Source organism: Triturus cristatus, chromosome 7 (assembly GCF_964204655.1).
Source record: "Triturus cristatus chromosome 7, aTriCri1.1, whole genome shotgun sequence".
Taxonomy (NCBI): domain Eukaryota; kingdom Metazoa; phylum Chordata; class Amphibia; order Caudata; family Salamandridae; genus Triturus; species Triturus cristatus.
This window is the reverse complement of record NC_140590.1, coordinates 862,708,628-862,727,101: the sequence shown is the minus strand read 5'-3', so window position 1 is coordinate 862,727,101 and position 18,474 is coordinate 862,708,628. Positions and strand designations below refer to the sequence as shown.

At 53.0% G+C, this 18,474-nt stretch overlaps 1 long non-coding RNA gene across 1 annotated transcript in view; it reads right to left on the bottom strand.

Annotated features, from left to right (window-relative positions):
- Positions 1-234: 234 nt before the first annotated feature.
- The window catches only part of LOC146810762 (uncharacterized), a 259,819-nt gene continuing 241,579 nt past the window's right edge, over positions 235-18,474 (bottom strand). Inside the window, exon 3 of the long non-coding RNA XR_014965729.1 lies at positions 235-263. This is a non-coding gene — a long non-coding RNA (uncharacterized LOC146810762). The remainder of the gene's footprint in view (positions 264-18,474) is intronic.

The following is an 18,474-nucleotide window of genomic DNA, read 5'->3' as shown; positions in this document are numbered from 1 at the left end:
TCTTGGGAGGGGCCACCCCTCCCATCCGTGGACCACCAGTCCACTCGCTTACTCACGCCCCCCCCCGAAAGAGGTGGGCGGAGCGTTCCTGGCAGCCCCCGGGTGCTCAGACCCACAACCGCCCGTAGGACTAACGGGGCGCCGTAGTTCTTCCAGGGGACAACGCTAAGACATCCCTGGGTATCCTGGCTTAGCACCAAGCTGTGCTGCTGCATGAAGTACCCCTTGGTATCTGCAGACTCTGGATCGCCCTGTAACTCCTCCTGCAACACAAAACAATAGGTTAGAAATGATGAGCCCCCCCCAAAACCTTATATTGGCCGTCCGCCGGGTAAGCGGAAGGGCGGGCAAGGCGAGACGGCTGGGACCAAGAGGCTGAAAGTTGGGCGGGGGACAGACTAAGTACCCCTGTCTCCTCCCACTCCCCGGAAGTGGGGTCGGCCGGAAGTCTTCCCTGGATCCTGCCCCAGGGAACTAGATGGGATGACTCCAGTGCCTTCCTGTGGCACTAAGGCGGCCGCCCTATTGAGGGGCCGCTGCACAGCCCCCCGGGCAGCCTTGACATAGTGCCAATATCAGCAACTGTAGTCACATATCAACATCACAATACATCAATAAACCACACGACACCTTGTTAGTGGAGAAATTTGCTGCAGGTTTATTAGCATACCCAATATGCCAACATGGTGGGTTATCTTACGGGCGATCCCAGGGCAGGCCAACCCGTATGCCGCCTGCCCGTCTGATAAGCCAAATTACACTGTGGCAGTCGCCAATTGGTGCATACCAAATCTTGGGAGGGGCCACTCCTCCCATCCGTGGATCACCAGTCCACTCGCTTACTCAGGCCCCCCCCGAAAGAGGTGGGCGGAGCGTTCCTGGCAGCCCCCGGTTCCTCAGACCTACAACCGCCCATTGGACTAACGCGGCACCGTAGTTCTTCCAGGGGACAACGCTAAGACATCCCTGGGCATCCTGGCTTAGCACCAAGCTGTGCTGCTGCATGAAGTACCCCTTGGTATCTGCAGACTCTGGATCGCCCTGTAACTCCTCCACAGCCTTGGGAGTGGCCACCGTCACTACCAGGGCCCCCCCACCAAGGCATCCCTTCCTACTTACACCCTGCTGCTACCAAGGCCTCCCCTAGGTCCAGAAGAAATAAGTCCATGCCCAGTCCTGAGAGGTGCACCCCATCCCCCTCCAGGCACCCCGTGGACTTGGCGTGAAGCAAACCATCTCTGATGAAGCCAAAACTTCTTTGCTCCGTGAAACTACGCAATGGCGTGGTTGACTTTCCTACGCTATATCTCAATGGCGTCTCCAGAGCGTGCTCCTCTCTGTTAGAACCGGCGGTCTCTAGTTGGCAGAGGTATACACTTCTGACAAATAGGGACCCACCTTCTCTAGTCAGAGCAAGGGGATTACACACTCAGATAACCCCTGCTCACCCCCTTGGTAGCTTGGCAGAGCAGACAGGCTTATCTCAGAGGCAGCATGTTAAGCATTTATGACCACATACAGTAATAAAGTGGATACACTACAAATGGACACAACACAGGAGTTATTATAAAAATAGTATTTTTATATAAGGCTTAGCACAAGACCAAATAACGACAAAAATATACCACAATCTTAATAAATACTCTTTGGAAGGAAAGATAATAGTTCAGGTAAAGTTTCTTCTTAGGAAATAGTTCTTTAGCAACAAAAGTAAGTATTCTTCTGAAAACACAGTTCTTGGCAACAATGTGACCCCCACAGGAGTCACACGACGTCGAGTTTACGATATTCCCAAGGTTCGGCGTCGACCGCGAGGAGCGCTACGTCGAGCCTGGAGTTGCAACAGACCCCACAAACACAGTACCTTTGGAATGAAGAAACCAATGATCCACGGCGTCGAGGGGTCGGCGTCGAAGGGTCGGCGTCGATCGTGCCTCGGATTCGGGGCGATCCGCAGCGGCGTCGAGAGGTGTCGGGCCGGAGCAGCACTCACGGCGTCGAGAAGGGTGTCGCGTCGATGTGATCAGCAGCGGCGTCGAGACGGGGTCGCTTGGAGCTGGAGCCGAACTCACTACTCACTGGCATCGCTACTGGCGGCGATCGGGCCCGGCGGCTGGCGTCGAAGGCTCGTAACACTGGAGCTGTTACTCACGATGTCGAGCTGGATTCGGCGGCGTCCGGCGACGTCGAGACTGCAGATTTCCCCTGTGTACTGGAAACAACACGTTCCAGCAACTAGTAATCCAGCAGAGGGTGAAGTCCTTTGGCCCTGTGACTTCAACAGGAGGCTGGCCCTCTTCCAGCCCTTGGAGATTTTCTTGCAAGCTTGAGAGTACACACCAAGTTCCTCTCTCCTTGTCCCTTGGCAAAAATAAAGAAGCAGCTTCAGGTTCCCCCCAGCAAACAGCACACTGGCAGTCCTTGGATCAGCAGGCTTCTTGTCCTTGGTAGAGGTTTCCTTGTCAGAAGTGATCTAAGATCTTTGGTTCAGGGGTCCTTCTTTTATACCCCTTTTCTGCTTTGTTCCCTTTGTCCACGCAGGGAAATTCCCCCCATCCTAGGTTTGTTGTGGGTGTTGCCAGGCCGAGGCACCTGGCCTATTCACTGAGCAGGGCAGGGTCATCAGCCGCCCAGCAGGAGGTGGAGTCAGTATTGTCACTGGCAGGGGCAGGGCTATCAGTCGCCCGGCAGAAGGTGGAGCCAGCATTGTGTCAGGCAGGGCAGGCTATCAGGGACTACTCTTCCCCCACTCTAAGTGTAGATGCCTCATTCACCCCACACTGACTCATTCAGACCTCTGGAGCCACCCAGCGCCTGACACACACACCAAACCAGCAGAGACCGGTGGATAGTTGGAAAAGAAAATAGCCACTTTCTAAAAGGGCTATTTTCAAACACAGAATTTAAAAACCATCCATCCTAAAGGGTGTGTTATTAAATTCTGAGTTCAGGGATACTAAACTCGACCTGCTACCATGCTCCCTGAGTCAGATAGATTATAATGGAGTTAATAATCAGTCTGCCCATTCTGGCCTTTGGGAGGCAGGTAGCCCTTCAATAGTGAAAAACGAAAATGGCTGTAATTCACTATTAGGTCATGCCACACACATCAGGACATGACCTACCTTTTACCAACAATGCACCCAGCCCTAGGGCCTGCCATAGAGGTGTCTGAAATGTGGCAAAGTGAAGGTTTTAGAAACTGGCAAGTAGGTTTCCTTGCCAAGTCGACATGGCAGTCAGGGTCTGCACGCAGGTTCTGCGATGGCAGGCCTGGGACACATTTTATAAGCTGCTTCTGTGGGTGGCGCAACCAGTGCTGCAAGCCCACCAGCAGCAGTTAACTTACATGCCCTTGGCACACGCGGTGCACTAGACTAGGGTCTGAACAGTAAGTCAACCAAGCCAATCATGGTAACACCAATCAATGTATCAATTTAACATAGGGAGCACTTGTGCTGTGGCACTGATCAGCAGTGGCACAGTGCCCAAAGCAATATTCCAGCAAAAACATCGTAAACAGAGGAGGCCAACAGAACAAAATGGAGGAGAGACTCATGCCAATGATGCCAGGTCTAACACGTGTCCCCTCCAGCTGAAATGTTGGGAGAACTACCCTTCACCCAGGGAGTCCTCATCACTAAGGCGGAAAAATCTGGACAGACCATCAGCATTGGCGTGATCTGTACCAGGGCGGTGTTCCACCGTAAAGTCCATCCCCTGTAGGGAAATGGACCACCTCAACAGCTTTGGGTTTTCACCCCTCATCTGCATTAACCATCTGAGGGGCCTGTGGTCTGTCTGAACCCGGAAGTGAGTCCCAAACAGGTAGGGTCTTAGCTTCTTCAGCGCCCAGACCACAGCAAATGCCTCACGCTCTATCGCACTCAACCTCTGTTCCCTGGGAAGTAACCTCCAGCTGATGAAGGCTACAGGTAAGTCTCGGCCCTCCTCATTTATCTGTGCTAGAACAGCCCCCACACCATGCTCTGAAGCGTCCATCTGGACAATGAACTCTTTGGAAAAGTTGGGCGCCTGGAGGACCGGTGCTGTACACATTGCAGTTTTCAGGGTATCAAAGGCTTTCTGACAGGCGTCAGTCCAGTTCACAAGTCTTGGCTGCTTCCTGGAAGTCAGCGAGGTCAAGGGGTGCACAATGTTGCCATACCCCTTGACAAACCTCCTGTAGTAACCCGTGAGACCCAAGAAGGCTCTTACCTGAGTCTGGGTTTTGGGCGGTTCCCAAGCCAGGATGGTATCTAGCTTGGGTTGCAGGGGGGCCACCTTGCCGCTCCCTACTTGGTGCCCCAAGTACACCACTGAACCCTGCCCAATCTGGCACTTACTGGCCTTGATTGTGAGGCCTGCTCTGCGCAGGGCCAACAACACTTCCTGGAGGTGGTGCAAGTGTTCCTCCCAGCTGGCGCTGAACACTGCTATGTCGTCCAGGTATACGGTCCTACGAAGCTTGTCTCCGGTCCAGGGAAGGCATGGCTTGGCAGTTCGGGCTGGACTGTTCCCATGAGGCACAGGGTCAGACTGATTTGCATATGGCCATGTCTGAACTGGGGTGGCAGAGTGGGCTAAAGAACGGTGATGAATCAAACCCAGATCTGTTGACTGGGTGTGAGTGTTTGATTGGTTCTGATGCTCCGTCCATCACCACCCCCTTTTGTACCGCTTTGTTCGCCATAAGTTGGCAGGGTATGCTCAGACGTGAGTTCCTTGCTCACTCTGCCACTGGATTCAAGCAAGCTTGGCTGAAGACGGCTGAAATGCCAGAAACCGGTCCTACGAAGCTTGTCTCCGGTCCAGGGAAGGCATGGCTTGGCAGTTCGGGCTGGACTGTTCCCATGAGGCACAGGGTCAGACTGATTTGCATATGGCCATGTCTGAACTGGGGTGGCAGAGTGGGCTAAAGAACGGTGATGAATCAAACCCAGATCTGTTGACTGGGTGTGAGTGTTTGATTGGTTCTGATGCTCCGTCCATCACCACCCCCTTTTGTACCGCTTTGTTCGCCATAAGTTGGCAGGGTATGCTCAGACGTGAGTTCCTTGCTCACTCTGCCACTGGATTCAAGCAAGCTTGGCTGAAGACGGCTGAAATGCCAGAAACCGGTCCTACGAAGCTTGTCTCCGGTCCAGGGAAGGCATGGCTTGGCAGTTCGGGCTGGACTGTTCCCATGAGGCACAGGGTCAGACTGATTTGCATATGGCCATGTCTGAACTGGGGTGGCAGAGTGGGCTAAAGAACGGTGATGAATCAAACCCAGATCTGTTGACTGGGTGTGAGTGTTTGATTGGTTCTGATGCTCCGTCCATCACCACCCCCTTTTGTACCGCTTTGTTCGCCATAAGTTGGCAGGGTATGCTCAGACGTGAGTTCCTTGCTCACTCTGCCACTGGATTCAAGCAAGCTTGGCTGAAGACGGCTGAAATGCCAGAAACCGGTCCTACGAAGCTTGTCTCCGGTCCAGGGAAGGCATGGCTTGGCAGTTCGGGCTGGACTGTTCCCATGAGGCACAGGGTCAGACTGATTTGCATATGGCCATGTCTGAACTGGGGTGGCAGAGTGGGCTAAAGAACGGTGATGAATCAAACCCAGATCTGTTGACTGGGTGTGAGTGTTTGATTGGTTCTGATGCTCCGTCCATCACCACCCCCTTTTGTACCGCTTTGTTCGCCATAAGTTGGCAGGGTATGCTCAGACGTGAGTTCCTTGCTCACTCTGCCACTGGATTCAAGCAAGCTTGGCTGAAGACGGCTGAAATGCCAGAAACCGGTCCTACGAAGCTTGTCTCCGGTCCAGGGAAGGCATGGCTTGGCAGTTCGGGCTGGACTGTTCCCATGAGGCACAGGGTCAGACTGATTTGCATATGGCCATGTCTGAACTGGGGTGGCAGAGTGGGCTAAAGAACGGTGATGAATCAAACCCAGATCTGTTGACTGGGTGTGAGTGTTTGATTGGTTCTGATGCTCCGTCCATCACCACCCCCTTTTGTACCGCTTTGTTCGCCATAAGTTGGCAGGGTATGCTCAGACGTGAGTTCCTTGCTCACTCTGCCACTGGATTCAAGCAAGCTTGGCTGAAGACGGCTGAAATGCCAGAAACCGGTCCTACGAAGCTTGTCTCCGGTCCAGGGAAGGCATGGCTTGGCAGTTCGGGCTGGACTGTTCCCATGAGGCACAGGGTCAGACTGATTTGCATATGGCCATGTCTGAACTGGGGTGGCAGAGTGGGCTAAAGAACGGTGATGAATCAAACCCAGATCTGTTGACTGGGTGTGAGTGTTTGATTGGTTCTGATGCTCCGTCCATCACCACCCCCTTTTGTACCGCTTTGTTCGCCATAAGTTGGCAGGGTATGCTCAGACGTGAGTTCCTTGCTCACTCTGCCACTGGATTCAAGCAAGCTTGGCTGAAGACGGCTGAAATGCCAGAAACCGGTCCTACGAAGCTTGTCTCCGGTCCAGGGAAGGCATGGCTTGGCAGTTCGGGCTGGACTGTTCCCATGAGGCACAGGGTCAGACTGATTTGCATATGGCCATGTCTGAACTGGGGTGGCAGAGTGGGCTAAAGAACGGTGATGAATCAAACCCAGATCTGTTGACTGGGTGTGAGTGTTTGATTGGTTCTGATGCTCCGTCCATCACCACCCCCTTTTGTACCGCTTTGTTCGCCATAAGTTGGCAGGGTATGCTCAGACGTGAGTTCCTTGCTCACTCTGCCACTGGATTCAAGCAAGTTTGGCTGAAGACGGCTGAAATGCCAGAAACCGGTCCTACGAAGCTTGTCTCCGGTCCAGGGAAGGCATGGCTTGGCAGTTCGGGCTGGACTGTTCCCATGAGGCACAGGGTCAGACTGATTTGCATATGGCCATGTCTGAACTGGGGTGGCAGAGTGGGCTAAAGAACGGTGATGAATCAAACCCAGATCTGTTGACTGGGTGTGAGTGTTTGATTGGTTCTGATGCTCCGTCCATCACCACCCCCTTTTGTACCGCTTTGTTCGCCATAAGTTGGCAGGGTATGCTCAGACGTGAGTTCCTTGCTCACTCTGCCACTGGATTCAAGCAAGCTTGGCTGAAGACGGCTGAAATGCCAGAAACCGGTCCTACGAAGCTTGTCTCCGGTCCAGGGAAGGCATGGCTTGGCAGTTCGGGCTGGACTGTTCCCATGAGGCACAGGGTCAGACTGATTTGCATATGGCCATGTCTGAACTGGGGTGGCAGAGTGGGCTAAAGAACGGTGATGAATCAAACCCAGATCTGTTGACTGGGTGTGAGTGTTTGATTGGTTCTGATGCTCCGTCCATCACCACCCCCTTTTGTACCGCTTTGTTCGCCATAAGTTGGCAGGGTATGCTCAGACGTGAGTTCCTTGCTCACTCTGCCACTGGATTCAAGCAAGCTTGGCTGAAGACGGCTGAAATGCCAGAAACCGGTCCTACGAAGCTTGTCTCCGGTCCAGGGAAGGCATGGCTTGGCAGTTCGGGCTGGACTGTTCCCATGAGGCACAGGGTCAGACTGATTTGCATATGGCCATGTCTGAACTGGGGTGGCAGAGTGGGCTAAAGAACGGTGATGAATCAAACCCAGATCTGTTGACTGGGTGTGAGTGTTTGATTGGTTCTGATGCTCCGTCCATCACCACCCCCTTTTGTACCGCTTTGTTCGCCATAAGTTGGCAGGGTATGCTCAGACGTGAGTTCCTTGCTCACTCTGCCACTGGATTCAAGCAAGCTTGGCTGAAGACGGCTGAAATGCCAGAAACCGGTCCTACGAAGCTTGTCTCCGGTCCAGGGAAGGCATGGCTTGGCAGTTCGGGCTGGACTGTTCCCATGAGGCACAGGGTCAGACTGATTTGCATATGGCCATGTCTGAACTGGGGTGGCAGAGTGGGCTAAAGAACGGTGATGAATCAAACCCAGATCTGTTGACTGGGTGTGAGTGTTTGATTGGTTCTGATGCTCCGTCCATCACCACCCCCTTTTGTACCGCTTTGTTCGCCATAAGTTGGCAGGGTATGCTCAGACGTGAGTTCCTTGCTCACTCTGCCACTGGATTCAAGCAAGCTTGGCTGAAGACGGCTGAAATGCCAGAAACCGGTCCTACGAAGCTTGTCTCCGGTCCAGGGAAGGCATGGCTTGGCAGTTCGGGCTGGACTGTTCCCATGAGGCACAGGGTCAGACTGATTTGCATATGGCCATGTCTGAACTGGGGTGGCAGAGTGGGCTAAAGAACGGTGATGAATCAAACCCAGATCTGTTGACTGGGTGTGAGTGTTTGATTGGTTCTGATGCTCCGTCCATCACCACCCCCTTTTGTACCGCTTTGTTCGCCATAAGTTGGCAGGGTATGCTCAGACGTGAGTTCCTTGCTCACTCTGCCACTGGATTCAAGCAAGCTTGGCTGAAGACGGCTGAAATGCCAGAAACCGGTCCTACGAAGCTTGTCTCCGGTCCAGGGAAGGCATGGCTTGGCAGTTCGGGCTGGACTGTTCCCATGAGGCACAGGGTCAGACTGATTTGCATATGGCCATGTCTGAACTGGGGTGGCAGAGTGGGCTAAAGAACGGTGATGAATCAAACCCAGATCTGTTGACTGGGTGTGAGTGTTTGATTGGTTCTGATGCTCCGTCCATCACCACCCCCTTTTGTACCGCTTTGTTCGCCATAAGTTGGCAGGGTATGCTCAGACGTGAGTTCCTTGCTCACTCTGCCACTGGATTCAAGCAAGCTTGGCTGAAGACGGCTGAAATGCCAGAAACCGGTCCTACGAAGCTTGTCTCCGGTCCAGGGAAGGCATGGCTTGGCAGTTCGGGCTGGACTGTTCCCATGAGGCACAGGGTCAGACTGATTTGCATATGGCCATGTCTGAACTGGGGTGGCAGAGTGGGCTAAAGAACGGTGATGAATCAAACCCAGATCTGTTGACTGGGTGTGAGTGTTTGATTGGTTCTGATGCTCCGTCCATCACCACCCCCTTTTGTACCGCTTTGTTCGCCATAAGTTGGCAGGGTATGCTCAGACGTGAGTTCCTTGCTCACTCTGCCACTGGATTCAAGCAAGCTTGGCTGAAGACGGCTGAAATGCCAGAAACCGGTCCTACGAAGCTTGTCTCCGGTCCAGGGAAGGCATGGCTTGGCAGTTCGGGCTGGACTGTTCCCATGAGGCACAGGGTCAGACTGATTTGCATATGGCCATGTCTGAACTGGGGTGGCAGAGTGGGCTAAAGAACGGTGATGAATCAAACCCAGATCTGTTGACTGGGTGTGAGTGTTTGATTGGTTCTGATGCTCCGTCCATCACCACCCCCTTTTGTACCGCTTTGTTCGCCATAAGTTGGCAGGGTATGCTCAGACGTGAGTTCCTTGCTCACTCTGCCACTGGATTCAAGCAAGCTTGGCTGAAGACGGCTGAAATGCCAGAAACCGGTCCTACGAAGCTTGTCTCCGGTCCAGGGAAGGCATGGCTTGGCAGTTCGGGCTGGACTGTTCCCATGAGGCACAGGGTCAGACTGATTTGCATATGGCCATGTCTGAACTGGGGTGGCAGAGTGGGCTAAAGAACGGTGATGAATCAAACCCAGATCTGTTGACTGGGTGTGAGTGTTTGATTGGTTCTGATGCTCCGTCCATCACCACCCCCTTTTGTACCGCGTCGTCCAGGTAGGCGGCGCTGAAATCCTCCAGTACAGCCAATACCTGGTTGACCAACCTCTGGAATGGGGCAGGGGCATTCTTCATCCCAAAGGGCATAACCCGGAACTGGTAGTGCCCATCTGGTGTGGAGAATGCAGACCTCTCTTTTGCCCCATCGGTCAAGGCGATCTGCCAGTACCCAGACGTTAGATCAAACGTACTAAGATACCGGGCAGCCCCCAACCGATCTATGAGCTCATCAGCTCTGGGGATGGGGTGCGCGTCATTCTTGGTGACCGAATTGAGTCCTCGGTAATCCACATAGAACCGAAGTTCTGGTGAAGCACCAGGCACTGCAGCCTTTGGGACCAAGACCACTGGGCTGGCCCAAGGACTGCTAGAGGACTCAACCACCCCTAGGGCAAACATCTTGGAGACCTCCTCCTTGATGTATGCTCTGACCTTGTCAGTCACCCTGTAGGCCTTGTGCCTCACAGGAGTGCTGTCCCCGGTGTCCACTTCGTGGACGCACCACTGAGTGACACCAGGGATCAAGGAGAACAGATCAGGGAATTGTCCCAGCAGATGGCGACAATCTTGCTGCTGCTCAGGGGTCAGTGTGTCAGAGAGGACAACACCATCCACTGACCCATCTTGCTCTTTTGCACACAGGAGGTCAGGAAGAGGCTCACTCTCCTCCTCCATTCCAGCATCTGTGGCTAGGAGCATGCCCACTTCGGACCTTTCTAAGTGGGGCTTTAACCGGTTGACATGCAGGACCCTCAAGGGGTTCCTGGGAGACTTCAAGTCCACCAAGTAGGTGACATCGCTCTTTTTCTCCACAACCTCAAATGGTCCAGTCCACCTGTCCTTGAGCGCACAAGGTTCTACAGGGGCCATGACCCAAACTTTCTGACCAGGTGGAAGCTCAACCAGAGTGGCATTCTGGTCGTACCACCGCTTCATCCCTTCCTGGCTGGCCTCCAGATTTGCCTGAGCAAGATCTCTGAAGCGCCGAGTCTGGTTCCTAAAGGCCAGCATGTAACCGTATACATCCTGGGGAGGTTTCCTGGGAGATTGCTCCCAGCCTTCTTTGACCAGACTCAAAGGCCCTCTTACCGGGTGTCCATACAAAAGCTCAAAGGGACTGAACCCAAGAGACTTTTGTGGCACCTCACGGTAAGCAAACAGCAGGCATGGTAAGAGGACGTCCCATTTACGCCTCATTGGTTCTTCAAGACCCATAATCATGCCTTTTAGGGTCCGGTTGAATCTCTCAACCAGCCCATTACCTTGAGGGTGGTAAGGAGTGGTAAACTTGTAGGTTACCCCACACTCCTTCCACAGAGACTTCATATAATTAGAAATGAAGTTGGTGCCCCGGTCTGACACCACCTCTCTGGGGAACCCCATGCGGGAGAAAACACCCATCAGTGCCCGTCCCACCACGGGGGACGTCACTGTGCGGAGAGGGATGGCTTCCGGGTACCGGGTGGCATGGTCCACCAAGACCAGGATAAACCTGTTGCCCATGGCTGTCTTGGGGTCCAGTGGCCCCACAATGTCAATCCCCACTCGCTCAAAGGGGGTACTGACTACGGGAAAAGGTTGGAGGGGAGCCTTCTGCTTCCGCCCACTTTTCCCACTTGCCTGGCAAGTTTGGCAGGTCCTACAATGGATGTCTGAATCCCTTCTCATCTGGGGCCAATGAAAATGGGTGACAAGCCTGTCATAGGTCTTGGCCTGCCCCAGATGTCCAGCTAACGGAACGTCATGAGCCAACCCCAGTAGGAAGGCTCTGAAGCGCTGGGGTACCACCAGCACACGGGCTGACCCAGGCTCAGCAGCCTTAGGCTCGCTATACAGGAGGTCGTTCTCCCAGTAAATCCAATGTGATCCTGACTGATCACCTGTCGTTTGGGCTGAGGCCTGCTGCCTCATACCCACAAGAGAAGGGCACACTTTTTGTTCAGCACAAAATTCCTCCCTGGAGGGACCACCATCCTGCTGAAAATGGGTCAGCTCAGGCAGGTCTCCCAGTTCAACCACTTGTTCCCCTGTAAGTTCCAGGGCATCCCCCTCAGGGTCTGCTCCCTCCTGGACCGTGGGAACGATGGGGGATGGTTTCCCGCGCCCCCTGCCTCTTCTCTTCATGGTTGGGTCCTGGGCCATACTTTCAGGCTCCAGGACCCCATCAACACCCTTACTAGCTGACATGGACCGGGTGGTCGCACACACCCACTCCGGCAGACCCAACATTTCCAGATGCGCTTTTCGCTCCACCTTAGCCCAAGGGGAGTCCTCCAAATCATTGCCCAGGAGACAATCAATAGGCATGGCGGGCCTCACAGCAACCTGAAGAGTACCTGAGACCCCCCCCACTCAAAAGGAACTTGAGCTACCTCACACTTACTCTGTGAGTTGTCAGCAGCTACAACGGGGCAGAATGCATGAGGGACCACCTGCTCTCTGGACACCAAGTGACACTTGACAGCTGTCACACTTGCTCCGGTGTCCCTCAGAACTTCCACCCTATGGCCATTAATGGTCACCCACTGCCTATATTTCTTAGTGTTATTAGGCAGAGGGGTTGGAGGGACCATTTCCACGTCTCCTAAAGAGACCAGGGACATTTCTGCAGGACCCCACCCACTGGGGGCACCCATCTCTCTCCCTCCCAGGGCTACATTCGCTAGCTGACGGGGGGTGCACGCGGCGGTGCATTCGAATCCTTCATGGGACACTGGGGATCATAATAACGGTGTCCCACCTGCTTACAAACGTAGCAGGTCAGTGGGCCCCTGGGAACAGGTTTACCTGTCGGGACCTCTGGCTTCTTTACAGGGGGAGGCTGGGAACCCTTCCCTTGGTTCCCTTGGGGATTACTTTGGGGCCCTTTCTCAAACTCCCTCCGTTTACCCCTGTCCCCCCCACTCTTCTGCTGGGGACCCTGCCCACCTTTGGCTGAGTCTCCCACTGGACCCTTGTGGACCCTGGTACTGACCCAGCGGTCCGCCTCCTCAGCAAGTTTTCTAGGGTTAGATATCTTGCTATCAATAAGGTGCTGGCGTAGCTCTGGAAAGCAGTTATTAGACAAGTGCTCCCACGCAAACAAATCATAAAGAGCATCATAACTATCCACCTTGCTACCCTTTACCCAACCATCCATGGATCTGCAAACAAAGGACACATATTCAACCCACGTAGTACCAGGCAACTTCTTACATTCTCTAAAGGCTTGTCGGTACTTTACTGGAGTTAAGCCATACCTTAACATTAAAGCATCTTTCATATGAGTATAAGACATCCTTTCCTCAGCAGGCATGTCCAACAAGGTATCTCTCCCTTCATTGACAAAGCGACACCACAACCCCGCTCCCCAATCTTTCTCAGGGAGCCGGTGGGCCAACAATGCTAACTCATATGCTTTGAACCATTGACCAATATCCCCATTTCTACTGTAATCTTTTATCACATCTTTGGGAAAATAAAACCTACTTTCCGCAGGCACAGATGGAGTGCTGCCACCAGAGGGATTCAACTCTAAACTCTTAGTTTTAAGCTCCATCTCCCTCAACATCTTCTCACGTTCAAATGCTAATTTCTCTCTTTCAAAATCTAATCTTTTGCTCTCCATTTCAGCTTCTCTTTTGCTTCTTGCATTCTCTAACTCCAACTGCCCTCCATATTTAAGTTTTGCCATCTCTAACTTGTACTCCCTCTCCTTCTCCCTGTCTTCCAACTCTTCAGAAGAAAGGCTCTTAGAGGAAACACTGCTGCCGGGAGATGCCACGTGCCCATTCATGACCTCTTCCTCTTCCGGTACCACCCCCGGATCAGAGGGATTTCTGGCCTCTAACCAGGCCTTCAGCGCTTTACGGAAGTCCTCTGCCACTCTGAGACCTGTGGTAGGAACTTTAAACTGCTTGCAAAATTGCTCTAGCTCCTTTTTCTTGTACTTATTTATCAATTTTTTATCAAATTCCTCCACAGCAATAACAGCAGGGGTAGCAGCTCTGGCATCCTCCATGGTCAAAACTGGCAGTGTTTAAAAAATAAGCTCCAGGAAAGCGGAGAACAAAAATAGAAGATCCTACCAAAACAGATTGTGGCTGTGCTATGGTCTGCTTGCACTATGTAGCGCACACTAATCACTGCACATGAGTCATAAATGCAAAGTTCAATCCTCACCGCTGACCACCAATGTTATAACCGGCGGTCTCTAGTTGGCAGAGGTATACACTTCTGACAAATAGGGACCCACCTTCTCTAGTCAGGGCAAGGAGATTACACACTCAGATAACCCCTGCTCACCCCCTTGGTAGCTTGGCAGAGCAGACAGGCTTATCTCAGAGGCAGCGTTTTAAGTATTTATGACCACATACAGTAATAAAGTGGATACACTACAAATGGACACAACACAGGAGTTATTATAAAGATTGTATTTTTATATAAGGCTTAGCACAAGACCAAATAACGACAAAAATATACCACAATCTTAATAAATACTCTTTGGAAGGAAAGATAATAGTTCAGGTAAAGTTTCTTCTTAGGAAATATTTCTTTAGCAACAAAAGTAAGTATTCTTCTGAAAACACAGTTCTTGGCAACAACGTGACCCCCACAGGAGTCATACGACGTCGAGTTTACGATATTCCCAAGGTTCGGCGTCGACCGCGAGGAGCGCTACGTCGAGCCTGGAGTTGCAACAGACCCCACAAACACAGTACCTTTGGAATGAAGAAAACGATGATCCACGGCGTCGAGGGGTCGGCGGCGATCTTGCCTCGGATTCGGGGCGGTCCGCAGCGGCGTCGAGAGGTGTCGGGCCGGAGCAGCGCTCACGGCGTCGAGAAGGGCGTCACGTCGATGCGATCAGCAGCGGCGTCGAGACGGGGTCGCTTGGAGCTGGAGCCGAACTCACTACTCACTGGCGTCGATACCGGCGTCGAGACGGGGTCACTTAGAGCTGGAGCCAAACTCACTACTCACTGGCATCGCTACTGGCGGCGATCGGGCCCGGCAGCTGGCGTCGAAGGCTCGTAACCCTGGAGCCGTTACTCACGATGTCGAGCTGGATTCGGCGGCGTCTGGCGACGTCGAGACTGCAGATTTCCCCTGTGTACTGGAAACAACACGTTCCATCAAATAGTAATCCAGCAGAGGGTGAAGTCCTTTGGCCCTGTGACTTCAACAGGAGGCTGGCACTCTTCCAGCCCTTGGAGATTTTCTTGCAAGCTTGAGAGTACACACCAAGTTCCTCTCTCCTTGTCCCTTGGCATAAATAAAGAAGCAGCTTCAGGTTCCCCCCAGCAAACAGCACACTGGCAGAAGGGGGAGGCAAGTCCTTGGATCAGCAGGCTTCTTGTCCTTGGTAGAACTTTCCTTGTCAGAAGTGATCTAAGTTCTTTGGTTCAGGGGTCCTTCTTTTATATCCCTTTTCTGCTTTGTTCCCTTTGTCCACGCAGGGAAATTCCCCCCATCCTAGGTTTGTTGTGGGTGTTGCCAGGCCGAGGCACCTGGCCTATTCACTGAGCAGGGCAGGGTCATCAGCCGCCCAGCAGGAGGTGGAGCCAGTATTGTCACTGGCAGGGGCAGGGCTATCAGTCGCCCGGCAGGAGGTGGAGCCAGCATTGTGTCAGGCAGGGCAGGCTATCAGGGACTACTCTTCCCCCACTCTAAGTTTAGTACCTCATTCACCCCTCACTGACTCATTCAGACCTCTGGAGCCACCCAGCCCCTGACACGCACTCCAAACCAGCAGAGACCGGTGGATAGTTGGACAAGAAAATAGCCACTTTCTAATAGGGCTATTTTCACACACAGAATTTAAAAACCATCCATCCTAAAGGGTGTGTTATTAAATTCTGAGTTCAGGGATACTAAACTCGACCTGCTACCATGCTCCCTGAGTCAGATAGATTATAATGCAGTTAATAATCAGTCTGCCCATTCTGGCCTATGGGAGGCAGGTAGCCCTTCAATAGTGAAAAACTAAAATGGCTGTAATTCACTATTAGGTCATGCCACACACATCAGGGCATGACCTACCTTTTACCAACAATGCACCCAGCCCTAGGGCCTACCATAGAGGTGTCTGAAATGTGGCAAAGTGAAGGTTTTAGAGACTGGAAAGTAGGTTTCCTTGCCAAGTCGACATGGCAGTCAGGGTCTGCACGCAGGCTCTGCGATGGCAGGCCTGGGACACATTTTATAAGCTGCTTCTGTGGGTGGCACAACCAGTGCTGCAAGCCCACCAGCAGCAGTTAACTCACATGCCCTTGGCACACGCGGTGCACTAGACTAGGGTCTGAACAGTAAGTCAACCAAGCCAATCATGGTAACACCAATCAATGTATCAATTTAACAAAGGGAGCACTTGCACTGTGGCACTGATCAGCAGTGGCACAGTGCCCAAAGCAATATTCCAGAAAAAACATCGTAAACAGAGGAGGCCAACAGAAAAAAATGGAGGAGAGACTCATGCCAATGATGGCAGGTCTAACACTCTCCAAACAGCCCGTGGTGTGATTTCAGACCACCAGAGTTCGCATGACCCCAGGGTATTGCTCAACTGGCACAAGGTGTCCCTCATTTCTAGGAGCAGGGTTCTCCTCCCTAGTGTGGTCAGGTCATTTCCTCCCAAGTGAATTACCAACAAGTGTGGTGGCGGCCCCCCTCCCCCGAGTCTCTGCTGCAGTTTCCTGGTCAGTTCACTCCAACGCATTCCCGGATAACCCAGCCACGTAATATCCGTGGCGGTGAAGCCGTGCTGTCATTTTCTGACCTCCGCCCACCGAGCCAGTCTCGTGACGCTTGAATGGCCAATTACCCACACTTTGGTTCCTGATAAATAAAGAAATGGTGGGTTCTGGTGAACAAACTGCATATCACATCTACAATTATAACACAACACAGCAAACGTCCGAGTGGCCTGGGCCTCACTCGTGACTCCAAATTTACACAGATCGGAGGGGGGTGCAACTTGTGCAGCCGCACCCCCCCCGCCTAGGGCCTGAGGTACCGTTTGTAACACTGAGACTCCCAGCACCCCACTTGCTTGATACTCTCAGGTGGCATCCCCGCTAGGAATGCCGTGGTTGCTGCCCCAATCCTGAAGGAGTGGCTACTGAACTTTTTGGCCCCGTCTGCCTGCCCCGACAACCGTAGGCAAGCCTGCAGGATGTAGTCTACTTGAAACCTCGTGACCGGGAACCCATCCTCGTGCACAAGTAAGTATCCCGCCCCCCCAGGCGGAGGGCCAAGTAGGCTCTGACCCATAGTAGCGGACAGTATCGGGCATCCCCCAGGCTTTGCAACAGGACCAGCCTCCCCCACCCGGATTGGTCTGTTTTGGACTGCCTCACTACTATCCGAATCTGAGTCTATGTCTTTGGTGTTAAAGGCCACCCCGGAGGTGTCCAACTTGGATCGCGCCACCAGTTCCCCGATCCTAAAGGCCCCGAAGAAAGCCAGTGCGAAGCAGGCTGAGAATAGGGTTGCCTCATACCACGAGCGGGTAGCCTTAGTCATGCAGTCGAGCAACCCTTGTAGGATGGGGTAACTAATGGGAGACCTGCTGTCAGGCGGTCGCGGTTCATTCCTAGCTCACCCCTTCACTGCATCTTTTATAACAAATGCTTTGGTGGGGTCGAACTGTCCCCGTAACCTGGCGTAGTGGCTGATGGCAGACAGGTGACCCAAGGTCCACGGGTGAGATTTCCCCCCATCCTTGGCCCACAGCATGAATTGTTGCACTCTGAGTTCCATGGAAGCCCGATCCTCCTCCCATGCCCCGGTGATCGCACAAAATTTTGCAACACAACTCCTGTAACGCTTCGCCGTCCTTGGAGCTAAGGACCGCTCTCCCAAACCCCTCATCCATTGTTCCACTTCAGAAGATGCCACAAGTGTGGCGGGAAAGGGGTCATTCCTTCTCTCGCTCTCGGCCAGGCCTCCCAGAAGCGGTGCCACTGAAAGCGAGAAAGAGCGTCAGCGGCTACGTTCAGAACCCCTTGAATATGCCTAGCCCTACATTCCACATTGTTCTTCAAGCATGCCCTCACTAGCTCTCACAGCAAGCACAACACCAGGGGGCAACTAGTTGACTGTGTATTGATGGCCTGTACAACGGCTTAGTTATCCGACCAAAACAGAACCCTTTTCGCTGCCAGCACCCCAGGCCAAAAGTGAAAAGCGATAACTATGGGGAAGAGTTCCAATACAGTGATCTTGGACGTGATCTTTCTCTTGTGCCAGGCGTTCGGCCACTTCTCGGCACACCACTCCCTGTCCATAATCACACCAAACCCTTCCCGGCCTGACGCATCTGTGAAAAGCGCCAGTTCAGTGCTATTGGCCCAGGGCGCGCACCAGATGACAGACTCATTGAAATTGTCCAGAAAGTCCGCCCATATGAGTAGGTCTTCCCTCATGCCTCTGCTCAGCTTGATCATGTGATGCTTCTTTTTAACTGACGCTGTGGCTCTGGCTATCCTGCGCGCAATTACCCTTCCTGCTGGAATTACTCTGGCAGCAAAGTTAAGTTTCCCCAGGAGGCTCTGAATGAAAGCCAGGGAGGCCTTATCCTTCCCCACCGCTAGCCTAATCTGCTGGCCCAGGTCATGCACTTTGTCTGCTGGTAACCTGGCTTCGCCTAACACCGTGTCCAGTTCTATGCCGAGGAAGGTGAGGACCTGCGCTGGCCCTTCTGTCTTTTTAGGAGCTAGGGGGACGCCAAGCTGCTGCACGAGTGTCTGAAAACTTGTTAGTGCCGCCTTGCAATCCTGAGTGCCATCCCTCCCGACGAATAGAAAATTGTCTAGGTAGTG